This window comes from Gorilla gorilla, chromosome 7, assembly GCF_029281585.2.
Source record: "Gorilla gorilla gorilla isolate KB3781 chromosome 7, NHGRI_mGorGor1-v2.1_pri, whole genome shotgun sequence".
Classification (NCBI taxonomy): Eukaryota; Metazoa; Chordata; class Mammalia; order Primates; family Hominidae; genus Gorilla; species Gorilla gorilla.
Window position 1 is genome coordinate 73,994,224 of NC_073231.2, and position 14,022 is coordinate 74,008,245.

General features: G+C 40.6%; 2 pseudogenes; both read right to left on the minus strand.

The window, feature by feature from the left end:
* Positions 1 to 4,369: 4,369 nt before the first annotated feature.
* LOC101151459 (tripartite motif-containing protein 60-like) lies at positions 4,370 to 5,459 on the minus strand (annotated as a pseudogene).
* Positions 5,460 to 11,656: 6,197 nt separating this feature from the next.
* On the minus strand, positions 11,657 to 12,991 carry LOC109027935 (zinc finger protein 736-like; annotated as a pseudogene).
* Between the last annotated feature and the right edge of the window lie 1,031 nt (positions 12,992 to 14,022).

Consider the following 14,022-nt stretch of genomic DNA (forward strand, 5'->3'; position numbering starts at 1 on the left):
GCGTATGGTGCGCTGCACCCACTGTCCTGCGCCCACTGTCTGGCACTCCCTAGTGAGATGAACCCAGTACCTCAGATGGAAATGCAGAAATCACTGGTCTTCTGCGTCACTGATGCTGGGAGCTGTAGACCAGAGCTGTTCCTATTCGGCCATCTTGGCTCCAGCCCTTGGCTAGCCTGGTTTCAAACTCCTGACCTCAAGTGAGCTGCCACTTGGGCAGCTGAAAAAAATTTTTTTAAATTTTAACTTGACATATAACTTAATTATTATAAAAATTATTATAAAAATGTCAGCTTTATGGGTAGATATACATGCAAATATGTGCAAAAATGCTAATGAGTTAAGATGAACATTTCTACACTTTGATTAATGATTTCATGGAGTTGCTATTTTACCTTTTCCTGTCACTATCTCCATATGTTCAATGGGAAGATCCTCAGTGAAGACTCCTCAGTATGATAGACAAAATGTGGTGCAACCAATCATTGATAGATGCACAGTGAAGTAACTTCTGGTTTTCATTTGGAGCTCTCACAGCTAGGATTGAAAACTCTTGGTTGTAAACTCACATGATGAGGAGTTATACTATGCTGCCCTCTTCTGCACATTTGTCTACCTTCCCAGTTGTTTGAACTTGCCAAGGAAAAAGGTGGGAAATTGTTTCCATCAGAACTACTCATCTCCCTTTCATAGGTTTTTACGTTGTGCATTGTCCAGATTGCTTAGAAGCTCATGATCACAGAGGTCATATTTGTCAAGTGAAAGCTTTTTTAGCCCCAGGATTAAGTGAAGGTTTTTACCACCCAGGGCCCATGGTTTCCCCAGAGCCAGGATGGAGTTGAAAAACCATTACTGAAGCCAGAAATTGATGACAGAATTTGAGGGCTGCCCACAGGAGAGAGCAAAATGCTTCCTTTTGCTTTCCAAGTGATCACTGCTTATTCTGGCATTAATCTTGCTTCTGACCACGGTATGCTTCTTCTTCATCGTTCTTGGTATTCTGCTGATTGTGCATCTAAGGAAAAGAGCATGATAGTGGTAAAGAGAACAACTGCATCCTTCTATAGCTGGTGCCCTGGTGAGCTTTGAAGCACATTGAGCAGAGCCTGAATTCTTTCCTCACTATGTGGTAAGCTGTGTCAACTTCAACTCCCATGTAAATGGCACCAGATTCAAGGTGTCAAAGAAGAGACTCAGAACCAGTGAATGAGATATGAAGTTTTACTGGGGACTTACATAGAGGGGAGAAAGTCCAGTGTCAGTGGGCTTGCAAGACAACCATGCCCAGGACAGACCAGGGGCTCAGATGCTCCTCATGATAAAGAACAATCTCCAGGTTGGCAACTACTAGATTTTTTTTTTTTTTATATAGAGTTTCATTCTTGTTGCCCAGTCTGGAGTACAATGGCACAATCTTGGCTCACCACAAACTCCACCTCTTGGGTTCAAGTGATTCTCCTGCCTCAGCCTCCTGAGTAGCTGGGATTACAGGCATGTGCCACCAGACTCGGCTTATTTGTATTTTTAGTAGAGGTGGGGTTTCTCCACGTTGGTCAGGCTGCTCTCGAACTCCCAACCTCAGGTGATCCGCCTGCCTTGGCCTCCCAAAGTGGTGGGATTACAGGCATGAGTCACCACACACAGCCAGGCCACTGCTAGATTTTTTAGCTTGGAACTCTGAACACTCAGAAGCATTTTTTATATAAGGTCAGTCTCCATGCCCAAGTCAAGTTAAGAATGTCAGTTGCATCCATCATACAGGCTGGTTCAGGGAGTGGACATTCTTCTTCCTGAAACCCTAGATTCAAAAAATTTTTTACTTTTACTTGAATTGTTGGGTTGACAGCAGTTTATCTATTAGGCCTGATGTGTGTGCACATTGCTGATATGATTGTCTAAGTTTATGAGATGGCTTCTTAGTTGGTAGGGTCTGTTCCTGTTACAAGTGTGTACAGGCTGCTGAGATGCCCTTCTCCAGATTTTCTTGGCCCATGACACTCTGGGGCCCCAGTTCCATTATTTTCCAAGGCAGGGCATGCTAAACCAGACCCTGAAATTGTGGTTCAGGGTGATCAGGCTGAGGCTGCCCTTTAAAAGGCAGAACTGCCAGGTTTGTATCTTATTTGCCTTGTCATTCTAACATGTCTTTTGGTATGGAGACCAGAAGAGTCTGAGTATGTGACAGCCCTCCTGCTAGAGCTGTTACTATTTATACATGACTCTTAAGTGTCAAGGTAGGTTGAAAGATCTATCTTCCTGGCACAGCCTGAGTAGGCTAGAGCACTGTGACCCTTAATGCTTGTCTCAAGCAGTCTTCAGAGGAATTTCAAAAACCATAGGATGTGGGGGGTAGAGAAAGAGCTGGTACAAATGACAAGTTGCAGGCAAAATAATTGGAGGCAGGAAAAGAATGTGACCTGCTTGGAACAGTACACACATTGCCTTGGTGCAGCTGAACAGTCAAGCCCGTTCTCTGATTTGGGACTTGTGCCGTGGAATTAACAGGCCCACATCTGCTCTGGCCTAGGTGCTGAACTCTTTGGTTCTAGAACCAAATGTGAATCCTGGACTCTGGAATTCCAGCTGGGTTTCACAGGCCAGTGCCAGTGAAGTGAGGAGGCCCAGGTGGGCCCACAAAAGTGGCTGTGGGTGGGCTTACCACACAAGCCTGGTTACTTCTGTGCCTATACTCACAAGGAATAGGAATTTTCTTCCTCAAGGCAAGCCCAGGGAGTTTTCAGGCAAGCCCACGGAAGTCTGATGCTTATGGGAGCCAGTGAAGAAAAAAAGTGATGCCTCAGCCCAGCGCTTTTGGCCCTCCTGGCTTGTGGGTTTGGGGGCTCAATTTGCTCATCAGAAAAATGGGCAATGAAAGCCCCTCAGTGACTGGCTGCTCACCCCACTTTTACCAGGCCATTGCACAGTGCCCACCCTGCAGCTCCAGGTATTGCCTGTGCTTCAAAAGGCTGGGAGATCTCTGGGCTGAGTACCGTGCCCTGAGAGGGTTCTCCCCTCATGCCTACCCCTCTGTGCCCACCTGACACCTCAGCATGTCTGCTGCATGCCACCTATATTGCCTGCTCTTGTCAAACCCCTGTCTCCCCGGGTAGGCTAGGGGCACATTCTCATTGAAGCCCAGGTGGCCTGTCCATCCTTCCTCCAATGCACAGCCTCAGGCAGGTGCCACCCAGGTTTCCTCCTAGAATGTGATCTCAGGGGGTCACAGCAGCACATTCTGCTCTAACTTATGGACTAGATAATAATTCACTTAATGTGCTAAGATGGGTGTGGGCCTTTACACTTTTGATCTCCTTCCTCTAGTGGGGCTGCATTGGGGGTTGCCATTCTGATTTCTTTGTGGAAAAAGCTAGCTGGTAAGGCAGGGCTCAAGGGCCAGGAACAGGACAGAGCACCTAGGCTGGCCTCCCCCGGGCCCTCTGAGGCCCCTGCAGGTGGGAGGACTCAGTGGAGTTCCAGTCCCCTTTTCTAGGATGGTGCCTGTAGCCCCTTTCTGGACATCCAAGAAGGGCCTACTCTTTCTGCAGCCTGCACTCACTGGTCTCTAGGAGGTGAGCATTGATATATCTTTGTGGACATGGCCTTCTGTTTCATTTCCATTGGATATTCTCCTGGAAGGAATGCCTAGGGAATCCTGGGTCTGTGCTGGAGGTTCTCTAAGTGGCAAAGTCAGTAAGGGAGTCTCAAAAATATAATTAATAGTGTTTTCTTCACATTATTATCTCAGGGTTACTTTTGCCCAATAATGTGTAAAAGCAAAAATTAAGATTTTTATCCTTTATGTTATTTTAATTAGGTCATTATAAAAACCTTTTATTTTCCTGAAATTTATTTCCATGACAATCATTGAATTTTTGTTTCCTTCTCTGTTCATCTTGTTGCCTGTTTTTAGAGGCAAAATCTTAAAAAAAGGTGCTACAAAAATAATAACAGATGACAGAAATTTATTTAAAATGCAATTAGGTTTCTTAAATAAGTAAAAAATTTCAGTAAACTTACTTTATATTACTTGTCTGATTATTTTACATCTTATCCTACATCTTAAAAAATGTTAGCTAGGTATGCAATTCAAAAATTGACAGATTTTTTAAGTAGGCAACTTAAAAACATTTTATTGGATATGTTGGGTAACATAATACTCAAATACTTTATATTAGAAATCAACACACTTGATGATATTCATAGTATCTATGAAAGTGACATTATGAACATGCTTTTATAGTTGCAAAAAATTTAGGTGAAAAAAATTTATTCTGGTCTTCAGTAGTAAAACTTAAAGATTACAGGAATGAGATTAAATTTACTGACTAAATTACCCACAAGAACTGAAACAGATTCATTTACTTGTTCTTTATCTTTCAGTATCTGATAACAAAGAGACTTTACGACATTCAGAATGCGCTTCAGTATAGAAATAAGGCCAAACAGCTATTGTAAAATAATCATTAAAATATACAGAACAAACCTATCATGTATATGATTTTTAAAAATCACCCAATGCATACTCCAAAAAATGCCAATCTTACTGGGTTTTACTACTGGCAGAAGCCAGGTTGCCTTAGGACTTGATGCAACATAACCACTCTTTATGTATCACCCAATTGCCCAAAATCCACCCAGAACTGAAGGCTGATCCTGCCAGTTCCTAAGAAGACTGCCTTGACACACACACAATTTTCATTTAGGCTTGTTTCCCACTTCTACCTTCCAGTAATGTCTGCCAGAACTACCCAGGACCCCAGGGCAGAAATAAAATCTCCTTAGGTATAACAAAAGTTGAGTTTTGTTCTTCCATATCACACACCTTTTCTATCCTCAGAGACAATAAGTTGAGGATGTGCTGTGTCAACATCCAGAATCAAGGCTGGGTGTGGTGGCTCACACCTGTAATCCCAGCAATTTGGGAGGCTGAGGTGGGAGGATCATGAGGTTAGGAGATCCAGACCATCCTGGCTAACATGGTGAAACCCTGTCTCTACTAAAAATACAAAAAATTAGCTGGGCATGGTGACAAGCCCCTGTAGTCCCAGCTACTTGGGAGGATGAGGCAGGAGAATTGCTTGAACCCAGGAAGGGGAGGTTGCAGTGAGCTGAGATCACACCACTGCACTCCAGCCTGGGCGGCAGAGGGAGTCTCCAGCTCAAAAAAAAAAAAAAAAAAAAAAAAGATCTAGAATCAAATCTACTTGAAATGGCTTGATAATTCTGTCTAAGCCAGAATAGAGAGGAGGAAGACTAAAACCATATTTCATTAATCTAAATGAAAATAGTTCAGGGCATTTTAGGTTTTGATGCCTGTGGTGCATACTCTTCACATGTGCCAGCAATTCCAGGTTTGACTGAATAGACTTGCCTTCTACCTACCTCAGTAGAAGTTTAAATGTAGAAACATAATCTGAAAATTTTACAAGGTTTGCACTTAGTTTTGGAAAGAGGTCCATCTCCTTGTTTCAATTATGAGACTTAATTGTGCAGCATAGGTACAATTATGCTCTCTTCATATGCAGAATTAATGCCATTTCTTTATTATAGATATTTTCAATTTTTCACCTGACACCACAGGCTAATTTTAAAAAGAATATTTATTTCTAATTATGTAGCTTTTATTACATAGCCAGTATTGTCTCTGTTTACTTCATGTTTATGCCAAAAAGACCTCATGACTTATTAAATGTTCAACTGTTTACTTGAATAAATTGGCCCAATAAATTTAATAAACTAAATTATGTCGATTTTATAAAGTAAAATGAATAACAACTAAACAAAAATTGGATTAAATAGCATTCTTTAATGGAAACAAAATATAAAATATGCTAAAAAGAGAACATACAATACACACACTGTTAAATTACTCGCATGTGAAACTTATTTTGTGCACACCATTAAATTTTATCAAAGTCACTTTCATAATCTCTGAGGGGATTATACAAAGAATTTTTTGTTTATTTGTTTGAGAAGGAGTTTTACTCTTATTGCCCAGGCTGGAGTGCAATGGTGCGATCCTGGCTCACAGCAACCTCTGTCTCCCAGGTTCAAGTGATTCTCCTGCCTCAGCCTTCCAAGTAACTGGGATTACAGGTGCCCACCACCACACCCAGCTAATTTTTGTATTTTTAGTAGAGATTATATGTCTACAGAGAGCAACAGGCAAACAGACAAACAACAACAACAACAACAAAAAAGGAGAATTTGCATAAGATGATTCTAAGCCAGGAGCAACAACATTTTAGATAAATGAGTTTAATACAAAGCAGAGAAAATAGATTTGCTTTCAAAATCTTTGAACTTTCTGGTTTGCTGGCAAGTTATCAACACTTGTAAAATTATCTATTTCATTCTAATATTTTTTTCTTCTCAAAGTAGGTACACAACCATAAAAAAATATGATTATTCTTTATAATCATATTTAGGTTACACACCTAAAGTTTATTTTAGAGTGATATATCTGTATATTTAAATGCATGTAAATCAAAACTAAAGGTCTGTATGTGTTTAGCAGACCAGAGAAGTCATATGTTTAACAGAAAAAAGTAGGATATTTTGTAAATAGTTGTTCAGAATTCAGAAACAAATAGCTCCATTATACTCATATAATCTTCATTACAGCCATCATAATAACCTGGAGTTACAAGAAAAACAAAAATGTAAGTTGTAGGAGCCATATTTACCAAATTATTTTAAGATAAAGATCACTGACAAAGGAATCACTAGGGATGTTACTCCACTGTCACCCAATAGTGTATTGTTACCATCTGTTACCTACAACCTTGGGTAAGATGGGATAAGTTAATATCAGTGGCAAGGTACACATTCAAAGTAAAATAGCCTTAACAGAATAACAACAATTTTGGTTTATTAAAACAAGTTTAGTCCACACATTGTCAATAAAAAGGCATTTTGAAATTCACTGTATTTTAATTGCCTTAATTTGCAAATGGTAAAGCAATTTCCTTCTAAAATTCAAATCATTTCTCTTACCATGCAGAATATTATCCTGATCACTTACCACTCTCCTATCATCCTGTCACTTATGATACTGTTGTAAACCAACCACTAAGTGGCCTTTCCACTTAGAATATCTCCATGTATCTTAGATTTCAGTTTTCTTAATCTTCTGTGGGAAAGTATATATATCTGTCCATCTAATATAGAAGAACCTCCCATAAATCTGGTGCAGTAACCATTGACCATGTTCTTTCACATAAATTCTAGAAATGAATACATAGCATCAAATGTAAGTGTTAAATTATATCAATATTTGCTTTTGAAATATATTAAATTCTTTTAATATAAAAAAGTAGGTTCCTTTTAGAGAGAAGTGATCAAGTTTGCTGACTAGAAGCAGCTAGACTGTGCAGCTCTCCTATAGAGGAATGCAAGGTATGCATAAATACAGCACATTCAACAGAAACATCCAGGTACTTGCATTGGGACTAATCAAAGAAACAACTTAAGTTTTGGAGAATGGAGTAAAGCAAGGCAGGACAATGGGCCACCTGAGAACAACATGGAGCCAAGGGAACCTCCCCACCCAGTAAAGCAGTGAGTGCAGGTGTGACCCTGGGAACTCACGATTCTCCCACTGATCTTTGCAACTCTCAGGTGAGGAGATACCCTCATGAACCCACTTCACCAAGGCCTTCAGTTGAACACACAGAGCTACATGGAGTCTTAGCAGAGCAGCCACTAAGGCCTGTGCAGAGATTCAAGAGCCTTAGATACTCTGGCTTTCCAGGCTTCCCAGAAAAAGTAGCTGCAACTCCAGCAAAACAGGAGGTTACTCCCCTGTACCCATAGGAAAGAGGCGGGATTCAGGGGACTGAACAGTGATGGTCCGTAGGACCCACTTCCACAGTGCCTTACAGGGTAAGGCCTGCTGGCTTAGAATTCCAGCCAATCATCGGCAGCAGCACTGCACCTACCTGGGATAGAGCTACCAAAAAGAGGAGTGGCCCACCATCTTTGCTGCTTGGGCAACTTAGGCATTCCAGCCTTCAGGCTTTGAAGAGCTCAAGCTGACTAGGGCAGAAAAGATCTCCTAGCACAGTACAGATGTTCTAAAAAGACATGGCCAGACTGTCTGTTAAAGCCTTTCCCCAAACTTGTTTCTCCTCACTAGAAAGTACTTCCCAACCAGGGTGACCAGCTACCACCACTGGTGCTCTTTGGTTGATGGAATTTTGAAACCTCTTTGTGATATAGTTCTTAGAGCAAAGAGTGAGCTGCCATTTTTGCTGTTTATATGACTTAGCTGTTTCAGGCTTCTAGCTTTGGAGAATCCAAAAAAACTGGCAGTGGAAGTGGTACCTCTACACAGCACAGCTGTCCTACAGAAATGTGGCTAGACTGCTTTCTTAAGTGGGTCTCCAATTATGTTCTCCTCACTGGGTAAGACCTTTCAACAAGGGTTTCCAGCTACTTCCTAAAGGGGCTTCTGGGCTGGAAACAGGTCTATACCTCTGTGGGATGGAGCTCCCAGAGAAAAGGGCATGCTGCCATTGCTGCTGTTTTGCAGCATTCACTGGTGATCACTTTAGGTACTGGAAAATCTGAGGTGACTAGAAACTGCAGTGGAGACCAGCATACTGCAGCAGACCTTCAGAAAAGTGGCCAGACTGTTATGTGAGTGCCTGCTCGCATATATTCTCACTGGGCAGTTTCTCCATGCCTGGGCCACTAGCTAATCATTTCCAGAGGTATTGAGCCAGCAGCAACTTAGCAACTCCCTGGACAGAGCCTCTAGGGGCAACTGAAAATATTTCTGCCACTGCCTCTGCAGTAGAACTGTCCTTGCTACTCTCAGACTAATGATAAATCAAAAACCCTAGTGCCTTTTTCACACCTAAATCAAGCTGCAGTTTACCCAATAGAGGAGGCCAGTCCATCCTCCATGGGTCCCACAAACTACCCATTGCTCCTCCCTAGACAGTGAACCCATAACTTGGCCGAAACCATGGATCCTCCATCCTGGGCTGACTGCACTGAGGGATTGCAGACCTATATCTCTCTGAGATGCAGTCCCCAGAAAATGAGCAAAGAGGTGGGGCAGCAAGCCAGCTCATATGGTGCCCAGAGGGTTTGGCATGAGAGCATCTGTAATAAAGTGTTGTCAGTGATGGTCATTTTCCTAGACTCAACTTTCTCCAATAAGAGACTTTAGCCCTAGGGGAACAGTTGGACTTAATTTCTGCAGGATGGTCTTGCAAATCATAAGAACCTTGTCCAACTTAGCACTCCTTGGTCTGCTGGCCTCTCCCAGGGACTCACTCTGGCTACAGACACTTACAGGGCAGTCTCAGGTACACTGGGAACCCATACCATAGCATCTGCACTGGTGGGCCATGCCTGACTCCTGAGGAGCTCCAGCAAGGCAGTCCCTATGACCGCACCAGCCCACATTTTTCTTCCCCATACTGCAGTTTCCCCTGAGATGAAGGCAAATCCCCATATTACTTTGCTGGCACATGTCTGCAAAGGCAGGTTTGGCTTTGCTTGCCCCACCAGCAAATGGGAATGCAGTATGCCCTAGCCACCCCCAGCAACTGGCATTGTAAATGAAGCTTTGGTGGGCAGATGGGCAGAAAGCCCCACCCCTGACTTTGTGCTGACACTGTGTGGAGAACAGGGTATCTTCCCACACCCTCCAAAATCATTCTTCTTGGAGGGGCACAAAGAAGGCATCAGAATCCTTGCTGCCCAGCATTCTGCTACAAGCCAACACCATCTTTAGTGCAACAGCACATACAGTCTCCAGCAGGTACCCCCAGTCCACTCCTAGCTGCTTTGCTCCTGCCACTGAGGTGAATGTCCAAAGACAGGCAGAAACTCCATATCCACTAGCACTCTGCTGCCACTGTGGGACCTTAGTCCCACAGAGTGGTGGACTCCAAATATCATGGAGCCAGAGAAGACAGCTGGGGCTCAATACAAGTCCCCCAGAGTATGCAGCCTCTGAGTTTTGAGCTGAGCATTGCCCCCACCACCACCACCAAAAAACAAAACTCCCAGGAACAAAGCCTGTTGGCTGCAAACACCTTATACCACAATCGAATACTCAAGACCATCAAATAGGACCAAAAATACCAAAACCCCATTCAAAGGTCAGCAACCTCAAAGATGTGCCCACAAAGATGAGACAAAGTCAGTGCAAAGATATTGAAAACACAAAAAGCCAGAGTGACTTATTTCATCCAAATGACCAAATTACATTTCCAGCAAGGCCTAGGATGACAGAAGTAGAATTCAGAATATGGATAGAAATAACTTCATTGAGCTACAAAAGTAAGTTGCAACCCAATTCAAGGAAGGGAAAAAATTTCAGGAACAGACAGAAAAAAACAGCCAATCTGGAGAAAAATGTGGCCAACCTGATACAGCTGAAAAACACAATACAAAAACTGCATAATATAATCACAAGCATTAACAGCAGAATAGGCCATGCAGAGGAAAGAATCTCAGAGCTTCAAGACTCGCTTTCTGAAATAAGACTGACAAGAAGAGTGAAAAAAGAATAAAGAGGAATGAACAAAACCTCTAAGAAATATGGGATTATGTAAGAAACCAAATCTACAATTAAAGAGAATGCCTGAAAGTAATAAGGAGAATGAAAACAACTTGAAATACATATTTTGGGATATTGTCCATGAGAATTTCCCTAACTCAGATAGACAGGCCAACATTCAAATGCAGGAAATGTGGAGAACCCCAGTAAGATAACCCATGAGAAGGTCATCCCCAAGACATATAATCACTAGATTCTCCAAGGTCAAAATGAAAGAAAAAATGTGTTAAAGGCAGCTAGAGAGAAAAGCCAGGTAACCTCCAAAAAAAGCCTATCAGACAAACAACAAACCTTTCATCTGAAATCCTACAAGTCAAAAGAGATTAGGGGCCAATATTCAACATCCTTAAAAGAAGAGTTCCAACCTGAAATTTCGTATTCAATCAAAGTAAGCTTCAGAAGTAAAAAAATAAATATGATCCAGTTCAGATCAGCAAATGCAGAGGTAATCTGTTGCCACAAGACCTGCCTTACAAGAGCTTCTGAAGAAAGCACTAAAAAAAGAAAAAGACTATTACCAGTCACTACAAAAACACACTAAAGTACGTAAATTTCTGACACTATAAAGCAACAATGTAAACAAATGTCCAAAATAGCCAGCTAAGATCATAGTGACAGAATCAAATCCACATATATGAATACTAACCTTAAATGTAAATGGGCTAAGTGCCCCAATTAAAAAACAGAGTGGCAAGCTGAATAAAGAATGAATATCTAATGGTATGCTGTAATTGAGACACCTATCACAAATAAGCTCAAAATAAAGGGAAAAAGGAAAATCCACCAAGCAAATAGAAAACAGAAAAAAGCAGGGGTTACAATCCTAGTTTCTGGCAAAACAGACTTTAAATCAATATAGATTTAAAAAAAGACAAAGAAAGGCATTACATAATAGTAAAGTGCTATATATGTGCCCAACACAACAGCACCCAGATTATAAAGCAAGTTCTTAGAGACCTTCCAAGATGTTAAGTTAAATGTTCTTCAACAGTCATTACCTTTATACTGCTTTTGTTCAGTATTAAGTCTCTGATGTTGAACACAATATAAGGACTTGTTAAAGGCTCTTCTACATTTTTAACACTTGTGGAGCTTCTCTCTAGTATGAATTCTCTTATCTCTAATGAGGTGTGAGAATGAGATCAATGCTTAGCCACATTCTTCACATTTGTAGGGTTTACTCTCCAGTGTGAATTATCTTATGATTAGCAAGGTCTGAGAAGCACTTAAAGGTTTTCCCATATTCTTCACATTTGTAAGGTCTCTCTTCCACATGAATTCTCTTCTGGTTAATGAGGGTTGAGGAGCGGGCAAAACTTTGCGATATTCTGCACAGATGTGGGGTTTCTCTCCAGTATGAATTCTCTTATGTTTACTAAGGGCTGAGAACCACATAAAAGCTTTTCCACATTTGTTACATTTGTAGGGTTTCTCTCCAGTATGAATTATCTTATGTTTAGTAAGGTCTGAGAACCACCTATAGGCTTTGTTACATTCTTCACATATGTAGGGTTTCTCTCCAGTATGAATTCTCTTATATTAAGGTCTGAGAAAAACTTAAAGGCTTTACCACATACTTCCCATTTGTTCAGTCTGTCTTCAGTATGATTTTTCTTGTGCTGAATAAGGGTTGAGGAGCAGGTAAAGGTTTTGAAACATTCTTCACATTTGTAGGGTTTCTCTCCACTATGAATTTTCTTATGATCAGTAACTTTTGAGAACTTTTTAAGGCTTTGCCACATTCTTCACATTTGTAGCATCAGTCTGCAGTATGAATTCTCCTCTGTATAGTAAAATCTGAGAACAACCTACAGTTTTTGCCACATTCTTTACATTTGTAGCATTTCTCTCTGCTAAAAATTTTCTTATGTTCAGTAAAGGTTGAGCATAACTCAAAAGCTTTGCCACATGTATTACATTGACAGGTTTTGCTATGGGTAGTTGACAAACATTGATGAAGGCCATTGTAACTGCTTTTCTGCCCCTTGCAATTAGCAACACTTTGGTAGTCTTTCTTTAAATAAACTATTAAGGTCACAGCTTCCATATTTTATCAGAATCACTTTTTGAAATTAATCTTTTATGTTGTGCTCTGGCAATATCTCTGCAGTAAAATGAAAAGAGCCAGCTGAATTTAAAAAAAAGAACAACAAGATTTATTCCTCATTAGACTCAGGTGAATACACTTTACAAATATATAATTATACAAAGCACACTAACAAGGTGACAATAAAATATCACAGGCTCTAATTCCTTTATAAACTTATTAACTTAAAAGAAGTATACTCACCAAAATGCCTTTGTGAGAAGTCTAAGAGCCAGCTAAGCATTTGCAGCACTCCAAGTGAGCAAAATACCAAGAACCACATAGAAGTGTAACAAGGGTATTTCGTATTTACCCACAACAGCCATTCTTCATCCTATGATGACTTTAAATATAGACTCTCCACTCCTGTCTTCCCCCTCCAAAAATAAATAAAGTAGTGGCACCTGTGTCCACGCTTCTGGCTTTTTGAGACCTTACCAAAGACTAATTTCTGTATTCTATGACAATATTGAAAGAAAAGGTGGTATACTTTGACAGTTTTTGACTGTTACAAGAGAAGAAACACTTCAGTATCATAGACAGACAATGGGTATAGCAACCGACTACAGGATTTCAATAAGAAACATGGGGAATGGCTGGGAGTGGTGACTCATGCCTGTAATCCCAACAGTTTGGGAGGCTGAGATAGGTGGATCACCTGAGGTCAGAAGTTCAAGATCAGCCAGGTCAACATGGTGAAACCCTGTCTCTCCAAAAAATACAAAAATTAGCCAGGTGTGGTGGCAGGCACCTGTAATCCCAGCTGTGTGGGAGGCTGAGGCAGGAGAATTGCTTGAACCTGGGAGTTGGAGGTTGCAGTGATCCAAGATCACATCATTGCACTCCAGCCTGGGCAACAAGAGTGAAACTCCAAATCAAAAAAAAAAAAAAAAAGGAGAAAAAAAGAAAAGAAAAAACATGGAGAACATTTTTTAACTAAAAGACACACAAGCCCAGAGAAAACATCCATACAACAGGCTTGAAAGACTCCAAGAATCTCTAGCCTAAAAAATTGGTATCATATTTCCCCAGACAAAAGCCACTTAATAAGGATTTTGACATGTGGCTTTATATTACACAAACTGCAACCTAAGATTACAACATATACAAAATTTCAAGATAATATGGCTCAAACATAAAAATGAATATCCAGAAATCAATTATAAAAAAGGGAGATGTAAAAATTACCTGAGACAATTTGAATTAATGTCTAGATCTATTTCTTAAAAGAAAAAATAAATTAAAGTCAAAATTACCACCTCAGTGATGCTCAATGAATACAATGGAAATCAATAAAATAAAATAAAATAAAAAATGAAAACAACAAAAAGATAAAAAGCACAAAAAGAAATAAATA